This window comes from Delphinapterus leucas, chromosome 17 (genome assembly GCF_059928025.1).
Source record: "Delphinapterus leucas isolate spDelLeu-1000000601 "Yukka" chromosome 17, BTC_Dleu_Yukka2, whole genome shotgun sequence".
In the NCBI taxonomy this organism is placed as follows: Eukaryota; Metazoa; Chordata; class Mammalia; order Artiodactyla; family Monodontidae; genus Delphinapterus; species Delphinapterus leucas.
This window is the reverse complement of record NC_143145.1, coordinates 48,658,646-48,684,851: the sequence shown is the minus strand read 5'-3', so window position 1 is coordinate 48,684,851 and position 26,206 is coordinate 48,658,646. Positions and strand designations below refer to the sequence as shown.

The following is a 26,206-nucleotide window of genomic DNA, read 5'->3' as shown; positions in this document are numbered from 1 at the left end:
TATAAAATGTCAACCTATTTAAATTTTAACATAGTTTAATAGACTATGTTAAGAGACTATAGTCTCTTGTATAAGAAAGGTCTTGAGGTTAATGGGTCTTAATTTCAGTGAAAAGAAAAAAAAGAAGAAATTAAACTACACTATGAATAAAAATGTCCTCATAGTAAGAGTGGCTAAAATTAATACAGATTATTTAAAATAGAGTATTCATATAAAAGACAAATTTTATGAAAAAGATTAGTAAATTCTCAAAGATTGCAGAAAAATTATATTTACTTACTTCATGCCACCAAATTGGAATAATTCCCTATAGCCTTTCTCAGAGCTATTTTGAAAATTAACTCCTGGTAGTAACAGAGAAACAACGAAACCTAAAATATACATCAGTCTATATACTCCATGGAAGTGATTATTAAAGTTTTATTTTCAACCTGAGTTTTAAAAGACCAATCTATGACCTGCTGACCTGTAGTCATTGAATAAAGTTCTGTCAGTAGGTATTTTAAGGTAATGTTGCTGAGCTATTTCATTTATATATATATATATATATATATATATATATATATATACACACACACACACACTCTGACTCAGTTTTCCAATAACTGGAAGGCTTTGCCATGAAAATTCTAATAGCAAAGAATTATCAAGGTGTTACCATGAGTCAGAAACTGACCAGTGTTTTTCACATATATAACACGGTGGTTCCTTAATTGTGAAATCCTTTTTACTTTTAAAGATTATTTTTTGCACAAGTGTTTTTCAGGGAAATACATTCAGCTTTGATATTTGCAAAAGCTATGAATGGAAGAGCCATCAGGGGTTTCAGAAGTACTTTGACATGTCAAACTTATTTTACTTTTTCATTGGTAAAGTTAAATTTGGTAGGTAGGAGTTCGAGGCCCAATAGTAAGACAAAATTTTCAAACTCAGTCTATCATGAAAGGAAAACTAAAAGAACTTCTTACCTAAGACTTACTTATGTAATAGACTATTTTACTTCCATTCTCAATAAAAATTGTCCTGGAGACCCTTTTATTTTGAAATGGTTCTTGGAATCGAGATCCGTCAGACTCATCTGTGAATCTTGTTAAATATCTAATGCTATTAAATGTTACAGGTGGCCAAACTGTCAAAGGCAGGAGCTCCAACTTTGTTAAATGTTCTACATAAGATATTTCATAGCTTTTATAGAGATTAGGATTAAAAAAAAAAAAAAAAACAGGGCTTCCCTGGTGGTGCAGTGGTTGAGAGTCCGCCTGCCGATGCAGGGGACACGGGTTCGTGTCCCGGTCCGGGAAGATCCCACATGCCGCGGAGTGGCTGGGCCTGTGAGCCATGGCCGCTGAGCCTGCGTGTTCAGAGCCTGTGCTCCGCAACGGGAGAGGCCACAACAGTGAGAGGGCCGCGTACCGCAAAAAAAGAAAAAAAAAAAAAAAAACCTCATGTGTTTTATTGATTGCATTAGTAAAATCAGATTAAGGATTCTGCATTTGAGTGGGAAACCCTGTAAGGTGCAGTCATTGAAAACAGAGTGGGAGTGATTAAGAGATTAGTACCTGCCTTTTATCTTGCCTTAGACTGTTTATAACTTTCTATTCAGTTACTTTCAAAGGTGTCTTTTCATGGCTTAATCCTACTTAGCAAAGTGCTGCAAATCATTCCATGTTCATAGAGATGGATGTCAAAGGACTCACCTGTCTTGTTGATATCAAGACCTGCTAATTTCAAGGCTAATTCATTGCTGTTACCACTTGCAGAGGAAACCAGGATATCATGTATTGCATTTCTTCTACCCGTTCTTCCTGAAGCAATAAAATCTGCATATGTAGTTTCCACATCAGTCACTGCTAACAAATATTCACATAGCAGGAGCTACAAAACAGAGAAAAATTAAAAGGTAAATATAATGTTGGTCAATGGTAAACATTTAACAAAGACACTTGTTAAATTACTGGCCTATAATATGGATGTGAAATAACTGTCTTGCTTACATGTCCACAAAGCAAGTAATGCTTTGATTCTTGATCAAGGGTCAGGGAACATTGTTTGTAAAGGGCCTGATAGTAAATAGTTTAGGCTTTGAGGGTATATAGTCTTTATCCAACTCTATGGTTGTAGGACAAAAGTACTCAAAGAGAATACATTAAATAAAAGTAATAAACTAAACTTATAAAAATAGGCATAAGGCCAGATTTGGCCTGCATGCCATAGTTTGTGGACACCCAGTTTAGATCATAAAATTCTCCTTCTCTAATACCATTTTAGTCAGTCTTCAACTCCAGAAAGAACTTGAGCTCAGTAGCATACCAAAGTGGTGGGAGGTGGAGTGGAAGTGCTCCACCGTAGAGATAAGCAGTAAGCAAGGGCATTGTTTGCAGAGAACCTAAGGACAATAATGAAATTGACCAAAATCCAGTTTGCTTGTTATTATCATCACGCACCAGCAATTCTAAACAATGCCAGTGACCGCTCCCAGTCCAGGAGCACAGCTCCCTTGTTGCCTCCTTGGTAAGTCATTCCTTGGGAGGAATAATAAACTTTCTTGACTGAAACTTTGAAATAAAATCTACAAAATTACAAAGGACTCAATGAAAGTGAGTTTCCCCAAACAGGCCTGGTAACACAAATACTTAATTAAAGACTTAATGAAGAAAATATTTAACAAGGTAGAATATGATACATGTAATAACAAAAGATCATCAAATGTAAATCTTTTTTTTTACCTCTTTATTGGAGTATAATTGCTTTACAATGGTGTGTTAGTTTCTGCTTTATAACAAAGTGAATCAGTTATACATATACATATGTTCCCATATCTCTTCTCTCTTGCGTCTCCCTCCCTCCCACCCTCCCTATCCCACCCCTCTAGGTGGTCACAAAGCACCGAGCTGATCTCCCTGTGCTATGCGGCTGCTTCCCACTAGCTATCTATTTTACGTATATATGTCCATGCCACTCTCTTACTTTGTCACAGCTTACCCTTCCCCCTCCCCATATCCTCAAGTCCATTCTCTAGTAGGTCTGTGTCTATTCCTGTCTTATCCCTAGGTTCTTCATGACCTTTTTTTTTCTTAGATTCCATATATATGTGTTAGCATACGGTACTTGTCTTTCTCTTTCTGACTTACTTCACTCTGTATGACAGACTCTAGGTCCATCCACCTCACTACAAATAACTCAATTTTGTTTCTTTTTATGGCTGAGTAATATTCCATTGTATATATGTGCCACATCTTCTTTATCCATTCATCCGATGATGGACACTTAGGTTGTTTCCATCTCCTGGCTATTGTAAATAGAGCTGCAATGAACATTTTAGTACATGACTCTTTCTGAATTATGGTTTTCTCAGGGTATATGCCCAGTAGTGGGATTGCTGGGTTATATGGTAGTTCTATTTGTAGTTTTTTAAGGAACCTCCATACTGCTCTCCATAGTGGCTGTACCAATTCACATTCCCACCAGCAGTGCAAGAGTGTTCCCTTTTCTCCACACCCTCTCCAGCATTTATTGTTTCTAGATTTTTTGATGATGGCCATTCTGACTGGTGTGAGATGATATCTCATTGTAGTTTTGATTTGCATTTCTCTAATGATTAATGATGTTGAGCATTCTTTCATGTGTTTGTTGGCACTCTATATCTTCTTTGGAGAAATGTCTATTTAGGTCTTCTGCCCATTTTTGGATTGGGTTGTTTGTTTTTTTGTTATTGAGCTGCATGAGCTGCTTGTCAATTTTGGAGATTAATCCTTTGTCATTTGCTTCATTTGCAAATATTTTCTCCCATTCTGAGGGAGAAAAATTAAATCTTTCATGTCTTTTTCTATGTTAAAAACTCATATTCTTTCCTGAAGGTCATAAGAGGGATGAATACTAAGATATGAATAATGAATTTCTGTTGGATTAATTTTGTTTAAACAGGACTTTAAAGTAACACAATTTCCCTCCTATTCCTAAACATTCCAATTACATTTTACTATAGTTTAAGATTAAAAACCCATGCCAATAATCAAGAGAAAGGAGTCTTTTCAACATATACAAAATGTGGAAGAAGCTAAAATGGTAGAACCCATACACTATCATGGACATGCACACTGTCACTCTGAAATAAACTGATGCCATTTACAGTGAAATCCAGGATGGCCGTCAGTAGCACTTTCCTTAAAGCTTAGTTCTTCTCCCAGTGCCTAATGAGGGAGCTGTTAATTTAATCTGGGCAAAACTTTTATACTCTCTCTTCTGTAAGAGGAAGCCAAAAGAGGAAAGAGGGAGGAATAGCACAATACAAGTTTTGAAATAGGAAATATATGAATACTGCATGCTTTACTGTGACTATATTATGGTTCCAATCACTTGACTATATCCACCATTCTTTTTTATGGGAATATGATTTAATGGTTGTTACCATGTTACTTAAAATTTCCAAATGCTCCTCAGAAGGTCCTGGATTGAATCCTGCCCCTGACATTGGGTCATGGAGTGACAGAAAATCACTTGACCTCCTGGCCTTCCATTTTCTAATAAGTAAAGCAGGACAGCTGGATGACATAATCATTAATGGCACTTTAAGTGAAAGTGTAAAAACAATGATCACTCAAAACTGTATCATTTCTAGAATCTTGAATTTGGAAATTCCCTTCTGTGACCATAACCACCAATTTTTTTTCTTTTCCTCTTACTCATAATGAATCTGTTCTTCACACTGGTCATATCTTTAATTCCTTTAACCCTTTTTGTTTTAGTTTCATCTAGGCCCAGCCTGGATCAATTGCCCACCGTTTGGTGTAGCTTCTCATTAGCATCAAGAAGTCCCTTTGCTCTACCGTCACCTTGACTTTCCTAAGCCTCACCTGGAAAACAGCATGGTACAATTTCTCTGATCTCATTACTGGGTGGATAAGTGTTACCAAAAAAGTCACAAAATTGTGCCAATTGGCTCAACTAAACATTTTTACTCTATTATTAGTATACACTCTGAGTTGAACGGAAATTCTTTTGTTCATCTCTATTTGACTCTTCCCTATGGCTTCCCTCTGTGGGAAGGATTCCAAACCTTTTGTAGTCCACACAACCAGACACTACCTGCCTTAAGGGGTGACTTTGCGTCTTCCTTCTTGGAGAAGATATAGGACATCTGCTGCAAGTTCTCTTACATTTCTCCCTATCAAATACATTTCTCTGTAAATCACTATTGTTTCTTTTCTAGATGAACTAGCTGCTTTCTCTTTAAGGCATGCTATTGACTCTATTTCCTATTACCTCCTGTAGGGCCTTTCTCCATCCATTTTTTTCTCAATAATTTGAGTGTTCTTTCTCCTCTGGATCTCTCCCTTAAGCTTATAAGCATGTTCAAGTCTTTCCTTACTAAAAAAAAAAATGAACCAACCATTCAACCAAATACGCATTCCTCAACCTTCTTAAATCTTTGCACTACCTTCTCTTTCCTTCATTAAACTTCTCAGTAGGGTTCAACTACTTTTATTTTCTCACTTTCCTTGAACCAACCTTTAGAATTTTTCTATTCCATTGGCCTTTATATACTATGTTTTACAGAGACTACTTTCATATAGATCACTGAAATGATCTGTATTAACATTAAGTGACCGCTTAGTGTTAAATGTTCTTGTGAGCGTCTATCCTGTTTGAGCTCACATGACACTGCCAGTTACATTCTCCTTGAAACTCTCCCCTAGCGTATATTAAAAGTTATAGAGGTAAAATAATTATAAGAATCAGACTTACCTGTATTTGAATCCAGACTTTCCATTTACTTCTTATGCTATGTCTAATCTCTCTGTGCTCAGTTCTTTATCTATAAATTGTGATAAACATACTTAGTTCTCAAGATTATGAGAATTTACTTGGTTTATGTATCTCAAGAGACTAACACAGTGTTTGGCACATGGTGGGTAAGTACTGATTTAAAAAAAAACAACTGTCACTTCCTTAGCTTTCATGATCCCTTACTATCCTGGTTCCATCCCATTTGACCTTTGTATTTTTTACAGACTTCCCTTTCTAGGGTCACCTTTAGAAATCAGAGCACATTTTGTAGGGAGTTAGAATCAGTCATTGACCTTCTTTACTTTCTTACTTGAATAACTCATCTAATCCCAATGCTTCTAATTCCTCACTAGGGATGATACAAACGTCTGCACCTGCTATTTAGAATGTTCTCCCAAGGTCCTCACACACAAGAGCAACTGCCTGCTGAACAGGGACTTCCACTTGGTTTTGCACAAACATTTCACCTTCAATAAAACAAAGTAAGACAACAACAGAACACGTAAATAGAGCAGACTGGCTTCATTAATGCGCTGTGTTGGGGCATATTTTGACTTATTCCTCTCACTTGATGTCCATGTCTAATCATCTGCCAGGTCACGTTGGTTTCTATCTGACGTCACTCATATTTATTCTCTGTAAAACACAGAAAAGGCTCTTACCAGGGTTACGGCTGAGTTCTCCCACAATCTGAAAAGAACCCACTTTTGCTGCTTTAACTTTAACCACTCACTCTCATACTTGGTACGCTACAGAAAAATGCACAGTGTTTTCCCAGAGCTTCTCTGATGGTGCATTTGCTCAAGTCTGTCATTCAACCTGGAATGCCTTCTCCTGACAAACTTGCTTGTTGAAATGGATTTAGACCTCAAAATTCAGCCAATGCCATCTTCTCTTTGTCTTCTTTCCCCTATCTCTTCACCTAGCGCTCCCACAGGCCTTGATTTGTGACCGTACAAGGAGTTAAAATTCTAACTGGCATCATGGTTGCCTCTCCTTCTAGACAGATCACAAGTTCTGACAAGACAGGAAATGCATTTTGTTAATATTTTAACTACACAGAATTCCTAGTAGAGCCTTTTGCACATAATCAGTGCTGAATAAAAGTATGTTAACTAGAACTGAACAATGAGGAAGAAATACATTAATCACCTTTCATCAGTAGCCACAGAGAATTTCCCTATCCCTGGGTTATACTAAATCACCAAATCCTAAAACTCTGGAAGGTTTTATAGGTGGAAAATCTGAGGACCAGATAGTTCAAATGATCTGCCCATCTTCACATAGTTAATTAAGTGGTTGGAATGAAGGTCTTCAAATCCCAGTCCACTCTTTCTGTTTTACCAGGTTGCCTGTCTGTGAGTAAGCTATGAATTTGCATAAAGTTTTTGACCTTGAAGTAATTTGGTGCTATTATAATGATATTTTCATTACCTACTCCACTACCATTAACCAACGCAGTACTTAGTTTCTATGTTACTTTAAAGATTTAGAATTGGATATCTTTACCGATTTCTTTCTATGGTCACATTTTGAAATAAGGGCACATTTTGTGGAAATTTAGAATCAGTCATTGACCTTCTTATATCTATCAAATATATCTGATAAAAAGGTGAAGTAGGTTACAGGAATAAGCTCATCTCAAAGTCATTGTTATTGTCTTTCATTCTTAGTCTCTTTATGGCATTTGAAAACATAGGCTTTAAAAATAGCACAACTGCTATTATTTCTCATCTGATAACAATGTTATGAAGTAGGCAAAAATATCCTCATTTTCATTTGAAGAAAATAAGTCAGAGATGTTAAGTGATTGCTAAATAACACACGGAACTATGACTTGAACCCAGGTCTGTGGGTTTTGCATAAAGAACACTGTATTTTGCAATAAAGTTCCTTGTTTTTTGCCATTATCATTTTTAAAAATGTAGACTGCCATAATAATACTCGTGTATGTGGGAGTTTACATCTAATTCACTTTGCTGATAATAGTTTTAAGAAGATTTGAAATATCAGAGTGAGACAGAAAAAAGTGGTGACATTTTCCATGAGAAGATATGAATTAAAAGGAGTACTGCATTATGATTTGTATATCTGGGAATGTTAATTTCTGTGATGGTGCTAATTCTATTTATAAGAGGGGAACCAAAAACTTAATTTGAATTTTCATTTAGGGTATTCCTAAGTAATGAGCACATGGAAGAAGAAACAGGGTTATGAGAGATGTATGTGTATACTGTGTTCACCTTTGAAATGTGTGTATCTAGATTTCAGTTGGATTTAGTGAAAGACAATAATGAGAATTATGAGAACAGATTATTCTGTAAACTCCTTTTCTTCTTAAGCATTTATGAAATATACTTGCTAGATTGATGTGCATCTTATTGTAAACCTCTAAAGTAACATAGAAAGTACTGGGCATTCAATTATGGTAGCCATTATAATTATTATTATAATAGTTATTATTATAAAGTAGTATTTCACTTTTATTAGATTTGTTTTCTCCAGACAATAAACTTAAATTTCAGTAAAAAGAACAATAGCTGACAAATAGCGCATATTTAAATATATAATTACATTTTGAAACAAAACATATACATGTTATAAACTCTGTATCTTTTTCTCTCTCTCCATGATTATACTTCCTTAATGAATTCCCATTAGGTGCTCAAAAACAGTAATTTTTACATGCATGGCAGCTATGTTTTTTTCCTTTCAGCTAAACATCTTGACACAGCTTTTCAATTTATTGATATGACTACCAGAGATTGGAAATAACTTTTACACCAATATAATCACTGCATAATGACTTGTAGTTAGCTTAGAAATTCTGGGCAAACTGTTGCCAAATGACTATGGCTGACAGATGTTCACCCCAAAATGACAAAAGTCAAAAAAAAAGTCTAGTAAGTGTCAGCAGCTGGTAGAGATTTAATAGAGTAGCACTTAGCACACATTCTGGCCTTATGCAAAATAAACTAATCAGAATAAAACTTGGAAAAATTTACCAAAAGTGGGCTTTGACTCTTCACTAAAGCTTCCTATTTATGTTGCTGTAATTAGAATTTCCTAGACATGACAAAATGGTAGTATTGGATATAAACAAGATAATATGGTGCTATTTTTTGTATCTAGTTATGTACAAGAGCTAATTATACTAATATTCAAAGTCTGATTAGAGGGAGGAAAAGACATTTTATTATTTAAGTACTGTACTATTTAAAATTAGATTAAATTTTAAAGCATAAATTTCTAAATATTGATATCTAAAAATCCAATCAAAATTCATGACTAAGAAATAACCTTGCTTTCTTTCCCCCCCTTCTTAAAAAAGCCTCACTTTCTCCCTTTTTAACAAAGCAAACAGTATATTGGTATTCTAAAATTGTTTTGTTTGTATAATGGATTCCTAAACTGAGATTCATAATTTGTGTTGGTCTTTCCCTTACTTATGCCCTCTATCTTTTTAAATATCATTTACACAAATTGAGAGAATAAACCAGATTTCACCCTAGCATAATTTATAGATTTAGATAGACTGCAAGAGGCTAGAAAAAGTATGTACTTACGTCTCCTGTATTAAACAAACTGAAGTGTCCGCACAGATGTATTCTAAAAGAAGTTGGGTCTATGAAGCTGCTTAAATGATTTTTACAGTGACATTGAGTCATGAGCCAAATGGTGACTGGATAAAACGCTAATTTTACTCCTGTAAATGGGGACACATGAAAATGAGACTCACAGACTTGGAAGAAAGAATGGAGAGAATGTCATCAGCAGGCACTGAAGTCTTCTCTCTAATATAAATGGTATGATTTTTTTTTAAAAGAGAAGGAAAATTCTTCCTCTACCATTATTACAAATGCAGTTACATGACTTCTCCAGTGTTACTTTATAAAATCATGTGAAATTTGCTAAAAGTCATTGAGTAGTTTCCTATGTGCTTAAGATTTGGTCTACATTAGTGTTTCTGAAACGTTTTGGTCTCAGATATCCATTACATTATCAAAAATTACTGAGACCCCGAATGAGATTTTGTTTATATAGTTATATCTGCCAATATTTACATTATGTGAAATTAAGACTGTAAATTTTAAATATTTATTAATTCACTTAAAATATAAATAAAAAGCCCATTACATTTCAGTAAATAATATATTTTTAGTGAAATGAAATATATATTCCAAAGCCAAAATAAAATAGTGACAAGAATGGCATTGTTTTACATTTTGAAATTCTCTGGCTTAGTTTTGCAAATGTCTGGCTTAACAAAAGGCACCTGGTTTCTCATATCTGCTTCTGCGTTCAGTGTCTCAATATGTTGTTTCAGTTGAAGTATATGAAGAAAATCTGGCCTCACACAGATTTCTTAGTTGGAAAAGTGAGGAGAATTTTAATAGCTTTTTCAGATAATTATGGATTTTTAAATTTTGCAATGTGGAATCTAAAACCATATCAATATGCTTCCCTTACTGTTTTATTAAAATCTATTGTCTACTTTGCAACTTAAATGGATATTTTGCCCATATGTATTTTTAAAAATAACAGGTATTGGTCATTTGGAAAAATATTGGTTCACCAGGTTATGCAAAATTTCCAAATAGTAGCTTATTTCATTATACAATATCACATTTGTTAGTAATGCCACCTATCTCAACAGAAAATTCTTTAAGAATTGAGAAACTGACAAGTTCACAGGGGCCGATAATAAGTTTTCCAAAATTGTAATTTTTATTTGAAAGCTCAGATTTTATCACTGGCAACAGATACAATTGGATTTTGCTTCTCTTGAAGTGACAAGCTCACTTTGTTCATTTTCAAGAAAATCTCTGCCAAATATCCAAGTTTGAAAAAAACCCAGTTTGCTTGTCAGTTGTTCTTTCAAGTAAAAATGGTGACTCATGAGAAAAGTGGCTAATTTAGCTCTCAACCCAAGCAGTCACACAAGTACTTACTTGAGACAACCATGCAGTTTGGTACATCTTCACTGACTTACCATTTCATCACACAGAATATTAAAAAGACATCTACTCAAGGGTCAAGATTTGACAATTAGTATATTTTTACTCCTTAATCAAGTACATTCTTAGGTACATCTTGCATTTTAAAAATATTAACTCTGAGTGTGTGGCAGTGAAGAATACCAGGCTTACTAGTAGTTTGCTGCTACTGACCTGATTCATGCTAAGGTGTCAGCAGTTTTCCCCACCATGCTTTTGCACCATTAGTGCAAATGGCAGCCAAGTGAAAAAGGTAAATAGCATCAGTATTAGTATGAAAATTATTTTAAACTTGTGAATCTACTGCAAGTATCTCAGGGAATGACTGAAAGGGTCATTGGGGACATGCAGGAGTTGGGGGACCAAATTTTGAGAACTGTTGATCTACACAGTAACAGGAAGCTATCTGACAAACACTACGGATTAGAGAAGGGAACCCTTTTGTAAAGAACTTAACTAAGCAGGTTTTTGATTCCTAAAATATTCTGGAAATAATCAGCTGTTTCCATGCTAAGTACAATACTATCTATCTTTTTCTTTTTTCTTTTCCTGCATAAGAATATTACTTATTTATCTAATTCAGGCTTACAAACAATCTAATAGCTTATTTCTAAGAACAACCCCCCAATCTCACAAATCAGAGGGCTTCAAATTAAGTCTCATGAGACAGGACAGGGTGCCAGAACTTGATGCTACCTTAGTTCCCCTTTTCCTTGAATTGGGCTATATTCTAGTCACATTTTGGAGTAAGTGACAACAAAGAAGAAATCAAGAACCATACCCTGTTAATAACAACAATTTGAAAATTTCCACAGAAGTCTCCTCTGTTAAGGCATAATTATAAATCCTGCGCCAGATCATGACACTGCATGCTCTAGAATACCATTTGGTATAATGGGACACGTATTGTCCTTTAGAAGAGTTTGGATAGTGTTCTATCAAAAGCACACTTAAAAAAAGTAATCTCAGAATCACAGAATGATGCCAACACATATTAACTCTGTGAAGTCAAACCCTCTTTTGTTCTAAATCCAAGGCATTGACTTTTTAAATCACAAAATATTGTTAGAATAAATTTTGCCTAATATGAGATCAAATAGGCTGTCTTTGATGGTTTTCATTCACAGTAAGTTTTTGACTAATACTACTACAAATAATAACCCATCTACATTTGTTGGGGGGAGTTCGTCACTTCTTCCCTGATTTTCAGTGTATAATAAAAATTCTCAAGTTCAAAAATTTCCAACATTTGATACTAATGGTTATTATTCTCAATCTTCTCTCTATTCATCAATTCATCTCTGATCCCCAGTAATGTGATAATTGTGATCCTTATGCCTTCATTCAAGATTATATATATATATTTTCCTTGTTTTGACATGGGCACATTTTCATATTGTTTTTGTAAATTCATGACCTAGTCAATTGTATTATTACTTAACTTCTTCTCTGAAACTTCCTTTAGCCCAGATTCAAATCCTTTTTTTTTCTTCCCACAGTGCTTAACAAATCAAAACTTTGTAATGAGAAATCTAAGCCTAAAAATGTTATAAAGCCAGAAGCACAGGCTATCTCAAGAAAATATTTTCCCTGTCTAATTAGGCAAGCTAATTCATACAAAACAAAGCTATTCATAAATTCCTTTGTTGATCTCTGGCTGACCCGTTCACCATCCTTAAAAACAGCAATTTCTTCATTGTTTTGTGTTTCTTAAGTCTCACTTGTATTTCATCTTCTTACACTCCATAGAAACTCTTGCCTAATGAATTTATGGAGAATGTCAAGGTCATCCTACATAAATTCCTTCAATTGCTGTTTCTTTATCATCACATCAAAATTGCCATCTTTTTATTTGAGTCCTTTTGCCAACATTAATACCTGACTGGTGCTCTTGACTCTATCTTCTCTCCTATTATTTTTCCTTCAATCCTGCCTTGTGCTTCCGGAGTCTTTCTTTTCCCTGCTTCTCCAATGCCTATAAAATTATTTACATATTCTCTGGTATAAAATATATTTCATCTTTTAGCTCTGTTCTTTTTGTCACTCACCTTTTACTTTCATTAACTCTCAAACTTACAGAAAAAGAGGTAGATGCTAATTTTCCTGCATCCTTTACAATGCTTTATTTTTAATTCCTTTGCAATTTAGCTTACATATCTATCAATTTACCAGAATTGTTTTCTCAGAGAAAAACCATTACAGATTAATCACAAAATTCAACAGGCTTTTCACTGTAATCACCTATATCAAATTGTGTACAACATTTTACGTTGCTATTCCTCTCTTCCGGAAACATCTTTCTCCCTTGGCTCTGATAGTTACTGTACTCTTGATTCCCTCATAATCTTCTTATATTTCTTCTTGCTCTTTCTCTCACTTAACTATTAAATAATATATTTTCTCTCTTTTGTTCTGTTTGGTAATCCCATTTACCCCAATTGTCTTAAATTCCAACTGTGTATAGATGGCTATCAAATCTATAATTTGGGGGCCTGATATTTTGCTGAAGCGTAGCTTGGGAATTTTTACTACCTATTGGATATTCCCCCATGTTTGTCCTTAAAAACTCAAATTCAGTAAGTTCAAATGGAATCTCTTTGCTGCATCTCTACCTCCACCCCCCAAACTATTTATTATCCTTATCATTTTAGTGTATATTACTACTATTTTCTTAGGTATCCATGATATTAATAGAAATCTTAGAATTGTGTTCAATTACTTCCATCTCACTAATTCTTCCCATCTAATCAATTCTCAAACCTCATTGTTTTAATTCTATCCATTCAATGCTTCTTAAGTATTCTTCATTTCCGTTCTTTGTCTGGTCACTCCCTTCATCATCTCTTTCTTGACTATTGCAATTATAGGCTAACTACTTACTTATCTAAACTTATTCTTTTCCAAGTTACCCTTTACACTTTCACCAGAATTAACTTTATTAAACATAAAATACTCAAAAATCTTCAGTGGCTCCTGGGAACCCTCAAAACATAGTTGTAACTTTATTTGCATGGCCCTCAAGAATGTGAACCCAACCTAATTTACTAGCTTTTTTCCCTATACTATCTCTCCCATGTATACTAAGTTAGATCATAGCAAACACTTGCTATATCTCTGGTGTTCTCTTATTGGTCTTCTCATGCTGCTTTTCTCAACCTGGAGTGACCTTCTCTCCCAATGACAACAAAATCCTCCTCATCTTTCAAACCCACTTTACAAGCCACAACACCTCCCAATCTCCAGGTAAAATAAATAACTTTATTATAATATTTATTTAATTTGGCACTATGCAAGAATTAATTATTTTCATGTTGCTCTTCTTCCTATATTATATGTTCCTTGAGATCTGGGTCTTTGATTTTTGAGTCCCCTCAGAATGCTTGGCACAGGATTTTGTATGTTGTTCTTACATCTGGAAAAAGTATACTGTAGATTTATTTTTAATCATCATACTCAAGATCCTTACTGGTAAAGTAAATTTGTCAACGTTATCCCATTGTCAATAGTAAAAGTATTGATAGCTCAGAAAGCATGTTTCTTTATTCTTATTCATTTAATTTTCCTGTCTCATAATACTTATCATCAATATAAAGAGGTGAACTGTAATCATTTCCTCTGATACATTTTTTCTTCTGTGTATTCTTAATTATGACAGAAGATTTTTAAAAAATAACAGCAACAAAAAGCACTCTAGAAATCCAAGTAATCTATCCTATTTTCACTTTACGGAAGGTTACCGCTTGTAAAGTTTTTTATAAAATATATATGACTAAAGTAGCGAATTAATGCATGGAATGATTTGTTCTGTCCTTCTTTTGTTAAGGCTTTTTACATCATTTATTTAATATTTCAAAAGGTTTATAAATCATCTATTAGCTAATCTTTGCAGCATCCCTGCTGACACAGTCAATTAGCTGAAGAAGTACTGCTGGTTGGCAACTGACAAGTAATATTACTTGCACATTACAGATGAAGAAACGAAAGCAGAGAGAGGTTAATCGACTTGACCATGCCTTACACAGTGAGTGGTAGTACTGATGTCACAATGGGGACCTGGGGTTATTCACATCAAAACCACAAAAGCATTAAGAGTCCAGAGCTGGTGCTGTTCTTTATTATATTATACTTTCTAAATCCTTTGTTTAATCTCCTTTTCTGGCTCTCTATGAGTCCAAGGAGGAAAGATACTTTTAAAATCTATACCTTCTCATTAAACTAGACTATTTTTTCTACATCCAATAAATATTTAGTTTTTGCAAGGACATTAGAACATCGACACATTTCTTCTCAAAATAACTCATTATTAAATTTTCCATCTTTAAAAGCACAATGAAAGATCAAATCAATCTCAGTAATATTTTCTGGTCTGTTCTGGTCTGGTCTAAGTTGTAATAATGACCATAGTAACAAAACAGCTTTTGTTTACTAATTATTTATCAAAAATAACAAAAATATCAAGTATTTGCCAGATATAACACTAAGAAGTTTATGTGAATTGTATAGTTTAAATTCATCAACAAATTTATCGAAGAGGAATGTTCATTATCTCAGTTTTAAAGATGGAATATTAAAGGTTTAGAAATATTGTCATGAAACTGATAGGTGATTTAACCACTTCCAAAACCAGTTGCCATTTTCCAACATTCATTTTGGAACATACTATACTTAATTTTTTGTTGATGGTTTGCCAACCCTATTTTTTTTTTAATATGTAAGCAGTTCACATACTGCAGTGTTGAGACATTACTGTGTAGGGTGATATTTTATTGACATCCCTACAGAACCTGGCTTTTTAATACTATCATCTCATATACATCATATTAATTGACACTGCAGTTTCTTCCTTGATTTGTATATTTTTTTCTACAAACGCTTTGCATTCCAACATCCACATATCTGATCTACTCAACCATGTGATGGTCTTCATCTTCAGACATCTTGCTGCCTGGGCTGTTCAACCCTGTGACAGTAAAAGCACACTCACTAGGGACTAGGAATTTGAGAAGGACTTAGAAAATGGTTTGACACCTGAAAAACATGGCTCCAGAATAGGAAAAAAAATCTGCAAAGTTGAGATAAAAACTTGTGTCATTAATATTTTCAACTAATATTACTACAACAGCAATGTTACTCAGCTTTCATATAGTTATCTATAAATTATATTGGATATGTGACTTGGGCACATTTTAATGCATTTGATAACATTTAGGGTAAAGCTTCTAAAAGGGCAATTGCCTAGAACTGAGGAAGGTTTAAAAATGGCCCTGCACAGAATGAACTAGAAGTGACTTCAATGGGAGGGTGAGGCAGAGATGCTGGACCCGGAGAGTGACAGAGCAGGCGTACATTGGAGAGAGCTTTCCTACATAGGAGAGCCAAGAATTTGTTACTTATTGAGTGGGGAGCATGAAGGTAGGGGACCCTATAATGAGAATCCTAGGATTGCTTCTAGATTTCTAACTTGGATAAATGACAGGACGGTACTCTTTGGTGAATACTAAAGGAACAGCAACAGCAGCAAAAGTCTAAGAGTGGAACTTTAACATATCACAATGCCACCTTTAAAGTAAATTTGGCAGTCTTCTCCTTTTTGAATGAGTGAAAATGCATTAATTAAAGACATACACATTCACACACCTGCTAATATCTGCTCTTCTGCAATCATGTGTTTTCTGTAGAGCGTCTAAATATCTATTCCAGTTGAAGTAGTGCTTAAACACTTCAATATGCCTCTTTTCAGCCAAAAAGAAAAACTGTCTATGACTGTTTCAACATATTTTAAATATATGTATAATCACTGCCAACTTATCTGCTCTGCAGATACTAGTTTCCTATACGATATTTAATATCTCCCTTTATTGAAAATGTCACTGCTCAGTATTATGATTAATGTTTTTCATTTTTATTATATGTCTGAATGTTAGAATTATTGATTAATCTCTGTATTAATGGAATGATCTTCAGCACAATGTTAAATACTCTTCTTCTCTACCATTATTATATGTTATTTTAAAGATTTTCCATACAATTACTTTAAATGGGATTTTCAGATTTTTTCAGGCTTTTTGAAGTCAGTAGGATAGGCTCCAGCGAGTAAAAGAAATGCTGAAGAACAACCATATGAATTAAACAAACTTAAGTAGTTAAGAAAGCACTAACCTAGCCATTGAGAAATATATACTAATATTTACATAGTATGTACATATAAATCAATAGTTTCAAAATGAGATAATCCACTGAACAAAATATCTTAAAATGTGAATTAAAAGATGCTGTAGGGCTTCCCTGGTGGCGCAGTGGTTTAGAGTCTGCCTGCCGATGCAGGGGACACGGTTTCGTGCCCCGGTCCGGGAAGATCCCACATGCCACAGAGCGGCTGGGCCCGTGAGCCATGGCCACTGAGCCTGCGCGTCCGGAGCCTGTGCTCTGCAACGGGAGAGGCCACAACAGTGACAGGCCCGTGGACTGCAAAAGAAAATAATAATAAATTTAAAAAAAGTAATAAAAAAATAAAAGATGTTGTAAAATCTCTATATGATTAAGATACAAAAAAATTATAAGCTTGGAATATAAATAATAAGTGCATTTTTGTCTGGGAGACAAGTTGTTATCTGGGAAACCTCAGGACATTTTGTAGATTACCGAAATCACGTTCCTATCGATCTTGAGCACTTCTCCTATCAATTCTACAATTAGTATTGGTAATTAGCATTATGACTCTATTTCACTATCAGGAACATTGAAGAAACTATTTAAAGTGCTAAACATTGGTTTTAACAAATAAAACACAATTCATCTGAAGAAGATGTTACAATGAACTGAGGAATTAAAAGATCTCAAAGTAGAGAAATTTCACTGACTGCAGTATAAACAACTTGAGGCTAGAGAGTTTCTGTTTTTCCTATTTGCCCTCCAAAGTTTGGAACAGTGTTATATGCACGGTGCAGGGTAATAAGCAAATATTTAACAAATGAAAAGTACTGAATTCATTACCTTGTGGTACAAATTAGGATTCTTTTGTACTGTAACTAGAAGATTTTAATTTCAGCATTATGACTTATGAATGTCTTTGTCTGATTCCCAGTTCTGTTTGAGTGATAATTACAGGACTTCATGTTTATCCTATCTTCTAGGATTTCACTTTTGCATATCTGTTAATTCATAATTTTGATATTTTTAGAGCACAACCAAAGACTATAAAAACACATAGAGCAAGCACTTGCCAAAGAACTCTAAATATGAACTCGGATATGAAATTAGAGCCATGCTTGGTTATACTTCTAAGTGCTTCATCTAAAGAGAGACCTGCAACACTGCTGCATGAATTAATCGCCTAGGGTGACTTTTAAACCTACCAACAGCTGGCCCCTCTATCATATCTGATTTTATTCAATAGTCTAAATGATAATAATTTTTTGATCAAGAACTTTATTTTACTGGTTGTAAAGGTGCGCACATGTAGGCGCACACAATCACCAGTGCTTGTAAAAATTGTGGGACAGAATTAATCATAATTATTGAGTTTAAATGTCATTTATCAACTTATTAAAGTGCAAGCATGCAGGGAAAATAAGCTAAAGACAAGTCTTTCGTTTTTCAATTTATTTTTAAAAAGTCTTGTAGAAATCTTTATGAAATTAACACAAAATGGTGGTACCAAAAATCTTTTTGCTTTGTTTATTCCCTAGTCTGTGGCAATGTAAACAGTGGAAGTTTACCCAGAATTAAAGTTAAGGAAAGCTATACTGTATTAAGTTTAGCCAAACATTGTCTAACTTGCAATCATATTTTTTTCAAATAAATAAAATTTCTACTCTCTTCTCTCTCTCCTCATCTCCCTTAAGGTATGTCAACTCTAACCCCACCCCCCCATACACACACCTTGTCGCCTCTGACATTATCTCCTCTACTAGACACGCTTTTGTACTTATTGCTACACAACAGTTCAACAATAAAATGTGATAAATGCAGGCAAAGGTGTTTCAAGAAAGAAGGTAAATGTCCTTACACATTTTCAACGTAGAAACAGAATTTTTCAAAAATGAGTTACAAAACAGCAAAATTAAAAAAAAATTAGTTATAGGTAAAGTTTGCAGATAATGTTGTCATTCCTCTTAAAAGAAGAGGGATAAGGCACAGAAGAAATGTAGTGTTGAGGACAATGAAAATAAGCAGTTACTGCAATCTATTTATGCTGCATTCAATGGAGTTAGAAGACAGAGGCTTGAGTGCTGTCGTTATTACTCGTTTGCCGTTTGATGGTGGGTAAAATAATTAATTTCATTGGGTTTCTCTTTCTATGCCTCTAAAATGTGGATTCCCAGGCTAAGAAAATATTTCAAATCTTTTCTAGGTCTAAAAGTCACAGACCTTAGTGTCTGTGTACCATTTACAAAGGCCACATTTTCACAAAAGATAGCATTCTTGTAAAACACCTTTATAGAAAGAAAAAGCTATATTTAGAAGGTCCACTCAGTGTCCAGGGTTTTCTGAAGTCGTACTGCTGTTCATAACCAGGTGTAGGCCAGTAGGACAACACATTTGCTTTAATAACTGTCCAGATTTCTTGGAGTTAAAGATAAGTTTTTCATTATTCTGTTGACCTAAGAAATTATTGAAAATAAGAATTGTTCTAATTTACTTATTGAATTGCCCAGTTCTTACCTGGCCTGACATGAAAGGTGATTTAAAAGATGGCATTTAAGTTTGCACATATAGCCTTCATCCTGCTGTTTCATCACAGACCTCTTACAGGATAAACACGTGCAACCATTTTGAGTTTCCGAATGGGAGTGCTCCTTAGAGTATTTTCCCCTTATAAATTTCTTGCCAACTTACTCCACTTTGAATGCAGGTAGAAATTTATAAATTTCTCCAAGAACTTATTTTTATTTTTATGAATCTTACTGATTTTCTTTTAATACCGAGGACTTTATCAAATTCATAGACATTTGATAGAATAAAAAGCAAAAGCATAATTAGGAAAAATCCAAAAACCTCAGATAGAAAATAAGATGCTATGTTGTTAGTAACAGAAATTAGCACAAATGGACTGAAAAACTGACCACCATTGTAAACTGAGCTTTTAACTAGGGGAGTTGCCAGGAAAAGGAGGATTACCTGACTCAGGGGTCTTCTCCTCTTTCTTTGCCTTCTTTCAACAATCTCGAAAATTAAAGAAAGGTTGAAGTGACAATAAAAATAATTTATTTCCCAAACCATTTGAGAGTAGTTGCCAACACAATGCAATGTCTCCCCCAAATCCTCTAGTATTTTCTACAAACATATATCCAAATATAATCATGAAAATCAGGAAATTAACACTGACACATTACTACAGTGTTACTAAGCCTCAGACCCCTTTCAAATTTTGTCAATTATCCCAATCACGTCCTTCATAATAAAAGGATCAGCCCAGCGTCACATGTTGCATTTAGTTGTCCTGTCTCTTTAGTTTTTTAATCTGGAAAATTTTCTCAGGCTTCTCTTGAATTTCATGAACGAGAAAATTTTAAAGAATATGGATCAGTTACTTTGTAGGATTTAGCTGTTTGTATTTGTCTCATGATTATTCAGGATATGTGTAGTTGGCAGGAATAACACAGTGGTGAAGCTCTGTCCTCTCACTGCTTCCTATCAAACAATTTTGGCAAACTTTTAACTTGTAACCTTACTGGAATATTATTTCACTCATTTGATTAAGGTGTATCACCCGGTCTTCTCCACTGTAAAGTTATTTTTTTCTCCTTCATTATTAATCATTTTTGTGGTAAGGCACTTTGTAATTATGTAAATATCCTGTTCCTCATCAAACATAATTTATTCAGTTTAATTATTTAAATCAGTATGAACTCATAGACTCCTATTTTATTCAATTGACTATGTTTCTACCATCATTTATTTTGAGGCTTAGATTGTTCTAGATTTGTCCAGTGGAAACCCCTTCAGTTTGGCTTCTATATCCTTTGATATTTCCCAATTATTCTTTGATATCTCCCTTCTTTTTTTTTTAACATCTTTATTGGAGTATAATTGCTTTACAATGGTGTGTTAGTTTCTGTTTTATAACAAAGTGAATCAGCTATACATATACATACATTCCCATATCTCCTCCCTCTTGCGTCTCCCTCCTTCCCACCCTCCCTACCCCACCCCTCTAGGTGGTCACAAAGCACTGAGCTGATCTCCCTGTGTTATGCGGCTGCTTCCCACTAGCTATCGGTTTTATATCTGGTAGTGTATATATGTCCATGACACTCTCTCACACCGTCCCAGCTTACCCTTCCCCCTCCCCGTGTCCTCAAGTCCATTCTCTACATCTGCATCTTTATTCCTGTCTTGCCCCTAGGTTCTTCAAAACTATTTTTTTTCTTTAGATTCCATATATATGTGTTAGCATATGGTATTTGTTTTTCTCTTTCTGACTTACTTCACTCTGTATGACAGACTCTAGGTCCATCTACCTCACTACAAATAACTCAATTTCATTTCTTTTTATGGCTGATCCCTTACTTCTTGAAACAATAATATGTTCTAGGGTCATCTTATATTTTCCCTGTAGCAGCTCTAGAATCAGCCATTTCTCCAAAGAGCTTTAGTTCCTTCAGTTGGAGAGCTGTATTTAGAAACCAAGATCCAGACACTAGGTGTATTCATTGCTCTTGGGAAGTAGTGGTCCCAGGTACTCTCAATAGGCAGAGCTAGGGGATTTAGGTACATATATATATACACACATATGAAAACACATATTCATAACCATTTACACATATTCATAAACACATATTCAGAAACATATGCATACATATTGTCTATGTTTGTTTCTGTAATGTCTCTATATTGAAAATCATGTGCTCACATTAACATCCTCCATTCCCTTTCAACACCCTTTCATTCTAGTTTTTGCCCTTTTCATATTTTAACTCCCTCCACAGATATTAAAATAACACTGATTACCATATCCTTAATCTCCTTACTTATCTGATCAATCTTCCTGTATTTAAGTAAATTCTTGTAGCTGCCACTTTCCCATCCCACACATTTTCTCCACCTGGCACGGGTTATGACTACCTGTACAGAGTGGTTGCCAAGGCCACTTCCTCATGTGGATGCCCTTTCACACGAATCAGACTTCAGCAGTCAACTCCAGGCTCCCTTATGCAGACATCCTCTCCCCTTTCTCAGACTCTGAGACCCAATGCCAAGTCATGTGGTTCCTTGAATGCCCACCTCCCCCATGCTGACAAAGGGTTATTTTACCTCACTTAATGGACCAATTTGTTCAAGAAGGGAAGGGATCACAACACTGTAAAGCAATTATACTCCAATAAAGATTTAAAACAAAAAAAAAGTGAAGGGACAAGGAAGGGGATGAAGAAAGGGAGGTGGACAGGGATGAACAGGTATCTTTTCTTTCTAAACAATATTTGAAGAGGTCCTTCATTTAGAAGTTACCAAGACATTATGAAGTATCAGCTGAAGAACTGAAACAACGACATATATTTACACATCTGTATCCCTACATCTATGACACACAATGTACACCTAATTTTACAGCAACCAAAATATAATTTAACACAACTTATGATGCTCAGCCATACACTTTAATACTCAGCAACTTAGAAAAATATGCAGCGCCATGGCTGTTAACTATCAGTGCATTTATATGAATGCATTTGTAAAACTCCCAGCCAGGAGTGCTTGGGATAGCGTCTCTACTGGTCCTTACTGGATCCTCTTCTTCTTTTGTCACTCTTTTCAGTCGTTTGTCGATTCTCGATTGTATCTCACTGGTGACTTGCATGACCATTGGTAATCATATCTGGGCAAATACCCCAGCTTGGTGTCTCTCAAAGGGCTGACTGAAAACCATTTGCAACAGAATCAACTGAGGTACTTGATAAAATTCAGGTCCACAGGCCCTGTTCTGATTTCCTGCTCAGAAGCTCTTTAGAGAGTAATGAATATTTGGAAAATACCTTAGCTAATTCTCACACATTAACACTGAAACCATGGTGTAGTTTGCACGTCTACAATTCCTCAAAGTTCACGGTTTAAAACACATAGGTCTCACCAACTGCAGTTCTTTCATTTTAGCTTCATCAATTCACATTTGTTATTTAACCAACTTGGAAATTGCTAGATGTGTGAACAGCCGCCAAAGTAAAATGTATCTATCTTTTGCAAAAAAGTCTTCTATCAAATGTCTCTACAAAATGAAATGTAAATACCTTCTAAGATCTTGCTTGGAGGAATCTTACAGATTTTTTAAATCTTCCAGGTTTTAGGGAATAGTAAGTGCAAAGGCCCTGATGTTGGGAAAGCCACTGCAGAAAGAAAATCTGGATGTGTGTGTGAGAGAATGGTAGTAGTAAATGAGTTTGGAGAGTAGGGCAGAAGAAATATTGAATAAAGCATGTAGGACAGGTAAAAAGTTTAATTTTTATTCTAAAGTGATGGGAACGGGTTTTGCGAAATAATGTGATATGATTTATGGGTTTTTTTTTTTTAGATTATTCCGGCTATTGTATTGGTTATAGACTATAAGGATTGGGGCAAGAGGGGAAGAAGCAAGGAGGTTGTGGAAGAGGCTGCCTATTGCATTAGATGAGGCAAGCAATGATGGCTTGGAGTAAGTAAAGATGGCAAGAGTAAGGTGAGAGGTAGGTGGATTCAGAATGTATTTTCAAGTTAGAGCTGGCAAGAATTTCTGATGGACTGGACATAGGAATTGTGGGAAAGTGAGAGTTTAAGGATGAATGTAACATTTTTGGCCTGAGCAACTGGATGAGTTATGGAGCCAGGAAAAACTGGAGTGCAATGGATGGATCAAAGCAAAATATTTAGTTTTATTTGCTAAGTTTGAAATGTCTATTATGCATAGATTGGAGATATTTAGTGGGAAATTGGAATTAGGAGTCTGGAGGTTAGGTGAGTGGTTAGGGCTAGAAGTATGAATTGGGGAGCCATAAGTCATCTTCCCATTAAAGTAATGGGACTAGATTAAAACTCATGAGTAGTTAAGGTAGATGGAGAGTGAAGGGGGCCAGGAACGAGCCTTAGGGCATTCTAACAGACGTTGAGGGATGGGAGGCATCACCAGGGGAGACTGCCAAGGAATGGTGAGTGAGGAGGGGAGAAATCTAGGAGAGGATGGTGTCCTGGTAGCCAGTGAAACAAAATATTCATTCTGGAAATTATGAAGTTCATTTTCCAAAGTTTCTTGAATTGATGAGAATTTGAAACTTGGTATTTTAAAAAGAGCTTTAGCAAACAGGAAAGAGAATAATTTTCTATCATGAGTGATTGATTGCAGTAGCATGGGGAATGGAAAAGTTGTGAAAAGGGAATCAAGAATTTATGTAAAAGACAATTTTAAACAAAAGTATGCATTTAAAAAACAAGTACAAAATATTTAGACATTATATTTTGTCTTTGTGTCAACAGCAGCTACAGCATGCTGTAAGTGAAAGATTACAGTTTAATATCAAATCAGGGAAAAAGGTGAAATACTTGAATTGTTTGTAGATTTTTAATAGATTTCAAACCTTTATTGGTTTTGAATAATGTCATATTTCAAACATAATTTTCTAAATAATCATAACAACTTTAGAATCAGAATAAACCTTATATAACATTATATAAACCTTATTTAAATGCACATATAGTTCATTTTTATGGGTAAAACTAGGACTCTGGTCTTCTGATTACCAGTACTGTTTCTTATTGCAACACACTGTTTAAATGTATAGATGATTGAAAAAAAGAGCATACCAGTGATCTCTTAAATGTTTTACAAAATATTAAGTAATTAAAATTAGGGGAAATAAAGCTCATGAGGATTAAATTACAGGAAGAGTTTATAAGAGGGCAAAGAAGTAGGAGATGTATTTCCACACGGATAAATAGGAGATTTTAGGAGAAAATGACCAAAATTGCATTTATAAGGTCATGATACTAGCTAAATGAAATAAAGACAACCATCATGTGAATAACATATAATATTGAAGGTGAATTTTGAATATGGAGACTGATACAGATTAACATCTGATTATAATAAAAATCAGATAGGCAGGGTAACAAGGTCTTCTTCATCCAATCACAGCTTATCAGGAATAAGGGAACCTCTTGATACTTTGGTATGTGCCATTTTAGGACAATGAACTTGCTACAAAGTGAACACCTGACGCAAGAAATAGTTTAGAAACATAAATATGATTCAAGAAATTCATGGATAGTGAAAGCTATGTTGGATTATTTCAAAAAGTTAGGGATGACTAGGTTAAGTAACTTCTCTTTTTAATAACAGAATAACTGTCACATGAAAGATCTCACTATGCCATTGACAAAGATAAAATCCCGGGGCGCCATGGCTTCACAGTCTAATAGTCTAGAGCTACAATGTCCAGTATAGTGTCCATTAGTCACAAGTGGCTATTAAATACTTGAAATGTGGGCAAGATTGACTTAGCAACTGAAATTTGAATTTTATTGAACTTACATTTTAAAATTTATGGGCTTCCCTGGTGGCACAGTGGTTGAGAGCCCACCTGCCGATGCAGGGGACACGGGTTCGTGCCCTGGTCCGGGAGGATCCCGCATGCAGCGGAGCGGCTGGGACCGTGAGGCGTGGCCGCTGAGCCTGCGCGTCCGGAGCCTGTGCTCCGCAACGGGAGAGGCCACAACAGTGAGAGGCCCGAGTACCGCAAAAAAATAAATAAATAAAAATTTAAAAACACATGTGACTAATGGCTATAGTTTTTGACAGCACTAAGAACATTTCCATTATCGTGGAAAGTTCTATTGACCAGAGCTGACCCATAACATTTTTATTTAATTTTACATTTATTCCTCTTTGCTAAGAAAATCCTCTCTCTTACTAAAAAACATTATTAGCAAGATGGCTAGATATAAGCTCAAGATGCAAAAATCTATTGGATTTCTATAATCCAGGAACAAAGGGAGAGCTTAAAAATTATTTAAAATGGAAAAAGAAACTACCTAGGAATAAATCTAAATAAAAATGTGCAAGACATTTATGGAGAAAATAAAACCTTATTGAAAGATATTAAAGAAGTCTTATATAAATGGAGAGATACATCTTGTTTATGGATAGAAAAGACTCATCATAATGATGTAAATTTTCCCCAACTTAATTTATATTGTCAATACAATTACAATAAAAATACTTAATAGAGGTTTTACAGGATTGCCAATTCTGCAATTTATGTGAGTGGTCAAGAACAGCTCAGACACACCTAAAAAATCCATTCATTCCAAAATGGCGCTGGAAAACTTAATTATTCGTAAGAAAACAAAGAAATTGGGTAATACAGACAAGTCGATTGTAAGTGCATTAATGGCTTGAATATAAAACAAAGATACACTAGAACTTTCAGTAGAAAATATACTATATCTGGGTAGCA

The 26,206-nt window shown here is 34.9% G+C and overlaps 1 long non-coding RNA gene across 2 annotated transcripts in view; it reads right to left on the bottom strand.

Annotated features, from left to right (window-relative positions):
* Positions 1–1,203: 1,203 nt before the first annotated feature.
* LOC149746972 (uncharacterized) overlaps positions 1,204–26,206 on the bottom strand; it is a 29,205-nt gene continuing 4,202 nt past the window's right edge. Inside the window, exons 1-2 of one of the 2 annotated variants that reach the window (XR_016388382.1) lie at positions 5,746–17,679; positions 1,204–1,875 (exon numbers count right to left, since the gene is read on the bottom strand). This is a non-coding gene — a long non-coding RNA (uncharacterized LOC149746972). Of the gene's footprint in view, positions 1,876–5,745; positions 17,680–26,206 lie in introns of those variants that run through there. The other variant, XR_016388381.1, reaches the window with a different exon arrangement.